Here is an 8076-nt window from a genome sequence, read left to right on the forward strand (position 1 = left end):
CTCCTTGCAGCATGCCTAAGGCACGTTCATGCAGATGAGCAGGGAGCCTGGACATCTTTCTTTTGGTGTTTTTCAGAGTCAGTAGAAAGGCCTCTTTAGTGTCCTAAGTTTTCATAACTTTGACCTTAATTGCCTACCGTCTGTAAGCTGTTAGTGTCTTAACAACCGTTCCACATGTGCATGTTCATTAATTTTTTATGGTTAATTGAACAAGCATGGGAAACGCATGTTCAAACCCTTTACAATGAAGATCTGTGAAGTTAATTGGATTTTTACAAATTATCGTTGAAAGAAAGGATCCTGAAAAAGGGACTTTTTTTTCTTCTTTATTTTACCCTTTTCGTGGTATCCAATTGTTAGTATTTACTATCTTCTCTCATCGCTACATCTCCCGTACGGGCTCGGGAGAGACGAAGGTCGAAGTTCATGCGTCCTCCGAAACACAACCCAACCAAGCCGCACTGCTTCTTAACACAGTGTGCATCCAACCCGGAAGCCAGCCGCATCAATGTGTCGGAGGAAACACTGTGCACCTGGCGACCTGGATAGCGTGCACTGCGCCCAGCCCGCCACAGGAGTCGCTAGTGCGCGATGAGACAAGGGTATCCCTACCGGCCAAACCCTCCCTAACCCGGACGACGCTAGGCCAATTGTGCGTCGCCCCACGGACCTCCCGCTCGCGGTCGGCTGCACCAGAGCCTGGGCGCGAACCCAGAGTCTCTGGTGGGTGGCACAGCTAGCACAGCTAGCACTGCACCACCCGGGAGGCCCGGATGTTTATTTTTTTGCTGAGTTTATAACACGTTTGCCATCTTACTGTATCGATCAACATTTCATTAAAATTCACAATATATATTGAACCAAAATATAAACGCAACATGCTACAATTTAAACGATTTTACTGAGTTACAGTTCATATAAGGAAATCAGTCAATTTAAATAAATAAATTAGACCCTAATCTATGGATTTCACATGACTGGGCAGGGGCGCAGCCATGTGTGGGCCTGGAAGGGAGCCATGCCCAAGTGGGAGCCGGGTGGTCTGCAGTTGTGAGGCCGGTTGGATGTACTGCCAAATTCTCTAAAATTAAACACTAAATTCTTTGGAAACAGCTTGGGTGGACATTCCTGCAGTCAGTATGCCAACTGCACGCTCCCTCAAAACTTGAGACATCTGTGGGATTGTGTTGTGTGACAAAACTGCACTTCTTCAAGTGGACTTTTATTATCCCCAGCACAAGGTGCACCTGTGTAATGAGCAGGCTGTTTAATCAGCTTCTTGATATGCTACACCTGTCAGGTGGATGGATTATTTTGGCAAAGGAGACATGCTCACTAACAGAGATGTAAACTAATTGGTGCAAAGATTTTGTGAGAAATAAAGCTTTTTTTCTGGGATCTTCTATTTCAGCTCATGAAACATGGGACCAACATTTTACATGTTGCTTTTATATTTTGGTTCAGTATACATAGGTGAACATTATAGTAGCCTAGGCTTAACATGACAGGCCATACATGATAACCAAGAAGATATATGAGTTTACTGAAGACAAACCTTCCCTGAACAGAATCTAACTATTTGTCAAACAAACTATAAATTCAACAAGTGCTTTTCAACTGGTTTCTTCTGGTACAGGGACTGTAGCTGTACTGGTCTCTGTTGATACAGAGGATTTACCTATACTTCCCTATGTAGTAGACAGAGTATCTGAGCTACTCTCAATTGGTGTACATGCTGTATCTGAGCTGGCGTCTACTGGTCCGGAAGGTGCACCTGAACTGTAGTTTACTGGAGTAGATAATGTACCTACATGCTGTGGCTCTGAGACCAGCTGACAATTCTGGACTGCTTCTATCATGAGTGTCTGTACTGTCTGACACTGAGCTAGTGGGTCTCCTCAGACCTGATAGGCCAGGTGTTCCTCCCTCTCTGTCTACCTGACTACTGCTCCTCTGGGTTCCATTGTTTCCAACACACTTCCTTGTTCTACACCCATCTGATAGCCATGAGAGTGTCTTATACTTGATGATTTTGGGGCAAGAGGTGGTGGGGCGTTGTTTTAGGAGAAGTTGGGTCTTGATGTATGAGAATTTAGAATGGAGGTGTTTGTTTGGGATAAGTTAGGTTCTTTCACCTACTCTCTCTCTGGACGCTCCATCTTAGTCCATTCTCCGAGGGGTTGGTGGAGACCTCTGACCGTCAGTCTGGCTGTTGTGTGTGTGTGTGGCTCTGCTGGATTCCTCCTCTTGCTCCTCTGACCCTGGCTCCACCTCAGAGTGGATGTCCTCCTGTTGTTGGTCGTCACCTTCTTATTTTCTATATCCCTATTCTTCCTTTGCTTCCTTCTGTGTCTCCTCGTCTTCCTTTCCCCCCCTCGCTGCATCTCATCTTCCCTCTGTCTCTCCCTCCCTCACTCCATCGATATCTCTCCTTTCCTCTCCATCTCTCTCTCCCTCTGTCTCAGTCATTTCCTTTGTCACTTTCCTCATGTAACTCCTGGTCAGCACGGTTCCCCCACTGTTTATCCTGAACCTGTTGGGAGTGTTAGATTGTGGTTCAGGCTGTATCCATCGCTGGCACGTGACATCTGTGGGGTCTTTGGAAGGGGTGAGAGGAGTCCCTCTTCTTCGTTCACTTTCTTTCTTCACTTTCCTCTCTCTCCCTCCCCCTCTCCGTCTTCACATTCCTACATTCCTTAGTTGGTGTCCTCATCTAATATTTAGGCCGGTTGGAATCCTGGCCCTGATTCTGGTTGTTTAGTTTCAACTGGTTATTACTCACAGTCCCACCTATGTTATCAGTAGATACTGCCTTGTCATAGTCCAGTAATGTGTTCTTATCTCCCTAACTATCTCTGATTCTCACACCCTCCCTGGTCTGCTTGATCTGGTTGACCATGTCCCCTACTTTAACCCCAGGTTATTGTACCAGTAATGGCTGCTTCTCCTTCTCCCCACTCTCTGCATGGCTGGTCCCACTGCCTTCTGTGGGTCCTCTTCAGAGTGGCTGGTCCCACTGCCTTCTGTGGGTCCTCTTCAGAGTGGCTGGTCCCTACTGCCTTCTGTGAGTCCTCTTCAAAGTGGCTGGTCCTACTGCCTTCTCTGGATCCTCTTCAGAGTGGCTGGTTCCTATTGCCTTCTGTGGGTCCTCTTCAGAGTGACTGGTTCCCACTGCCTTCTCTGAATCCTCTTCAGAGTGGCTGGTTCCCACTGCCTTCTGTGGGTCCTCTTCAGAGTGGCTGGTCCTACTGCCTTCTCTGGGTCCTCTTCAGAGTGGCTGGTTCCTACTGCCTTCTCTGGGTCCTCTTCAGAGTGGCTGGTTCCTACTGCCTTCTCTGAATCCTCTTCAGAATGGCTGGTTGCCACTGCCTACTGTGGATCCTCTTCAGAGTGGCTGGTCCCACTGCCTTCTCTGGGTCCTCTTCGGAGTGGCTGGTTCCTACTGCCTACTGCCTGTCACTCCCAGAAATGGTTACCAAACATCTTTGACTAAATCCCATTATCTGGTGTAACAATCTGTATCTATGTAACCGAAAAGCAACTTCAAGTGACAGATTTCCCACAGGGCACAGACATCATTTCAACATCTAGTTTTGATTTTAATTTGGTTGAGTTGTCAACTAACTTGAATTCAACGTGATATCAATAAAACATTTCACAATGTCATTGGATTTAGGTTCAAAGTTGGGTGAAAAAACATGAAATTCCTTGTAAATCCAATCCGGTTTTGGCATAGATTGAACATCATCACATTTCATTTTTGGTTGAAATGACATAAAAACAACAGATTCAACCAGTTTCTGCCTAGTGGGAAGCTTTAGTCTAAACTTAACATAATGAATAGTGTTTGACCTGAAATCATAATTTGATCCTGACAGATTAAATCCAATTTAAAAGGAGCAAAAGCTAAATAAAACCCCCATAGTATTACTTAAAGATGTGGGCTTACCTTTAACACTTCTTGTAGATAAGAAATACTCCAACAAACAAAACTAAGGCCAGGACACCAAAAGCAGCTAGTATGAGGATCCATGGAATAAAACACATGTCAGATTTATCTGTGACTGTCTCTTTGTTTCTCTCTACTCACAAACCTGCATAGTTCTCCCATCTGATATACAAAAAAAGTCCCTTGCGTTCTTATCTTATTGACGTTTGGAGAGAGCCGCATATAGGGTTTGCTTATAAGAGAAGTAAAAAGATAACCAGAAACAGAAATGCCTTTGAAATGTGTGGACTAACCAAGGTTCTTGTTCAGCACCTTAACACATGACACAGTCGTTGGCAACCTTTTTGTGTTTGAACCTTTGACATGTTTTGCTCCCGAGTGGCGCAGCGGTGTAAAGCACTGCATCTCAGTGCAAGAGCCGTCACTACAGTCCCTGGTTGAAATCCAGGCTGTATCACATCCGGCCATGATTGGAAGTCCCATAGGGCGGCGCACAATTGGCCCAGCGTCGTCCTGGTTTGGCTAGGGGTAGGCGGTCATTGTAAATAAGAATTTGTTCTTAATTGACTTGCCTAGTTAAATAAAGATTACATTTTAAAAATGTGTTACATCCCCGCCTTTAGCTAGTACCTAAAAAGAGGTCGCGATCCATCATTGGATCACAAGTCCCGACCTTCCATTTAGGAAACAATGACTTTACAACGAATTTCACTCTCTGCTGAAAGGTCTGTATTTTTCCACCAATCATACACCCCACTGAGCTGCTTGGTCAGCTGTCTGATAGTGATTTCTCCAGGTGTGGTGTTCAAGGATGTCCTCCCTTTAAAATCCCGAAATTCCCATATCTCAGCACTGTCCCATTCCACCGCCTTATTTACACCATGTTTCCAGAGGATCTCCTGTAAAACTGTTACAGGAATCAAATTCCTCTATGTTTTAATACCCAATTAAAATTAAACACTCTGTCATTTCCTAAGAATTTGTAAGACTCTTATTTGCATAAAATGGGCCTCCGATTTGACACACTGAACGAACTCTATCAGAGAAGTAGTTGGTGAGCCAGGCGAGGCAATCATTTGAGAAACCAAGGCTATCGAGTCTGCCGATGAGGATGTGGTGATTGACAGAGTCGAAAGCCTTGGCCAGGTCAATGAATACGGCTGCACAGTATTGTTTCTTATCTGCCTGTGTATAATGGTTTCTAGCTTCCCTGAACAGCTGCATATCACGGGGGCTGTTCGATGCTAATGCAGAACGTCATAGGATGTTTTTGTGTTGGTTAAGGGCAGTCAGGTCTGGGGAGAACCAAGGGCTATATCTGTTCCTGGTTCTAAATTTCTTAAATGGGGCATGCTTATTTAAGATGGTTAGGAAGGCATCTGACGGGATGAGATCAATATCCTTCCAGGATACCCCGGCCAGACGATTAGAAAGGCCTGCTCGCTGAAGTGTTTCAGGGAGCGTTTGACAGTGATGAGTGGAGGTCGTTTGACCGCTGACCCATTACGGATGAAGGCAATGAGGCAATTGATCGCTGAGATCTTGGTTGAAGACAGCAGAGGTGTATTTAGAGGGCAAGTTGGTTAGGATGATATCTATGAGGGTGCCCGTGTTTAAGGCTTTGGGGAGGTACCTGGTAGGTTCATTGATAATTTGTGTGAGATTGAGGGCATCAAGCTTAGATTGTAGAATGGCTGGGGTGTTAAGCATGTTCCAGTTTAGGTCGCCTAGCAGCAAGCTCTGAAGATAGATGGGGGGCAATCAGTTCACATATGGTGTCCAGAGCACAGCTGGGGGCAGAGGGTGGTCTATAGCAGGCGACAACGGTGAGAGACTTGTTTTTACAGACCTGGATAGTAGGACAGAACTCTGCAGGCTATCTTTGCAGTAGATTGCAACACCGCCCCCTTTGGCAGTTCTATCTTGTTGTAGTTTGGGATGAACATTTCAGAATTTTTGGTGGTCTTCCTAAACCAGGATTCAGACACAGCTAGAACATCCGGGTTGGCAGAGTGTGCTAAAGCAATTCATAAAACAAACTTAGGGAGGAGGCTTCTAATTTTGACATGCATGAAACCAAGGCTATTACGGTTACAGAAGTCATCAAAAGAGAGTGCCTGGGGAATAGGAGTGGAGCTAGGCACTGCAGGGCCTGGATTCACCTCTACATCGCCAGAGGAACAGAGGAGGAGTAGGATAAGGGTACGGCTAAAAGCAATAAGAATTGGTCGTCTAGAACGTCTGGAACAGAGAGCAAAAGGAGGATTCTGGGGGCGATAAAATAGCTTCAAGGTATAATGTACAGACAAAGGTATGGTAGGATGTGAATACAGTGGAGGTAAACCTAGGCATTGAGTGATGATGAGAGAGATATTGTCTCTAGATACATAATTGAAACCAGGTGATGTCATTGCATGTGTGGGTGGTGGAACTAATAGGTTGGATAAGGTATAATCAGCAGGACTAGAGGCTCTACAGTGAAATAAGCCAATAAACACTAACCAGAACAGCAATGGACAATGCATATTGACATTAAGGAGAGGCATGCTTATTCGAGTGATCAAAAGGGTCCAGTGAGTAGTGAGGTTGGTTGGGGGTCACGGTGATTCAGACAGCTAGTCGGGCCATCGGTAGCAAGCTAGCATAGGATGGAGGTCTGTTATTAGCCACCTCGTGCGTTTCCGTCGGTAGGATTAGTGGGGTTCCGTGTGGTAGAGGGGATCAATCCAATTCGCAAAAAAAACTATAGATATAGTTATAGAGGCCCAAGAAAAAGAAAAAAAATATATAGATAACATAATAACATAATAGTAATAACAATAACAAATAACATAAAGAGATGTGTAGAAATATAATCATCCTCTGTGTCTGTAGATCATTTTCCCTTAATGTATTTGTCATGTCAGCCAGGCCAATCTTTTCAAAGTAACAATATCTAGTTGAGTAAAATAAGGAGTCTATGGCTTCATTCCTTGTTTCGTTTTAGACTTGTTACCTGGTAAATAACCAACAACCATCATGAGGAAACCGTCCATGTCAGGTGAGAAAACAGTCCATGTCAGCCTAGCGCATCTTTTTAAATAAACACCACTTATTTCAATCTCTAGTTGAGTAAAAAAATAAACGTTTTGTTCTGATTAAAAGACAATACAGAAAATTGCAGTAAACAGTGCCACGCTCAGGCAGAAAACTCAATGTTCTATTCTATATCTATTTGAAAACAATAAGTAGTTTTGTTGTGGTCACCAGGAAATTCAAATAATTCAGGCAAACAACGCCACAGTGAGGCAGAAAAAACAGCATGTTCTATCAACGTGAATACAATTAAGTTTCCATGGCTGTCACTTTGAAATACTATAACAGTAAATGAATAGGTGACATTCAACGCTATAAACCTTTCTCCAATACAATCGCGTAGTTTACAGACCCACCGCGGGCCTTTGACAAATACATCTTCGTGTAAAAAGGCCCACCATGGTCTGTTTTGTCAACGAGCTCATCGTATAACCAGGTAACTAGATTACTCCAATAGTTAAGGTAGTAAACGATGGCATGCTCTATTGCGAACTGTCTGGGACTCGTTGTTGTTTCCCTGTTTACTACTCAAATATATTTTAAAGTATTAAGTCAAACGAAATGAACTAAAATACACTGGTCTAAAATATATTAGCTACACAGAACCATGGCGGACCGACTGTAACATTATAGGCTTTTTGTATTAAAAGTCGTCCCGGTCCAACATGCCTGGCTCTGCCCACTATGGCGTGGTTTACGAAGCGCTCGCTGAAATAAGCGTTCGTATGGTCGTATTCCACCGGATCGAGTTATCTCATCACACCCGCAAGGTGTAAATTCTCTCGTAGCATAGGCTGACTAAAACTACCGGTAAACTGACTGTTTCAAGTTGACAAAAGGCAATTGGAATTCCCAAAGTGCACGTGATGCAAGTTACACTAGATGTCAGCATAGTTCTACAATCCATGAAAACTGTTCACTGGCTTGGCCTATTCCAATTCAAGCCCAGTCACCTACACCTGGGTACTTCTGGTAGACAGAGGAAAGGAAAGATATCAACACGTTCTGCCATATTGCTTTCATTTGTCCAATCCTTTCAGATCTACTCTGAG

This window comes from Oncorhynchus mykiss, chromosome 7, assembly GCF_057628025.1.
Source record: "Oncorhynchus mykiss isolate SJ-2025 chromosome 7, ASM5762802v1, whole genome shotgun sequence".
Lineage (NCBI taxonomy): Eukaryota > Metazoa > Chordata > Actinopteri > Salmoniformes > Salmonidae > Oncorhynchus > Oncorhynchus mykiss.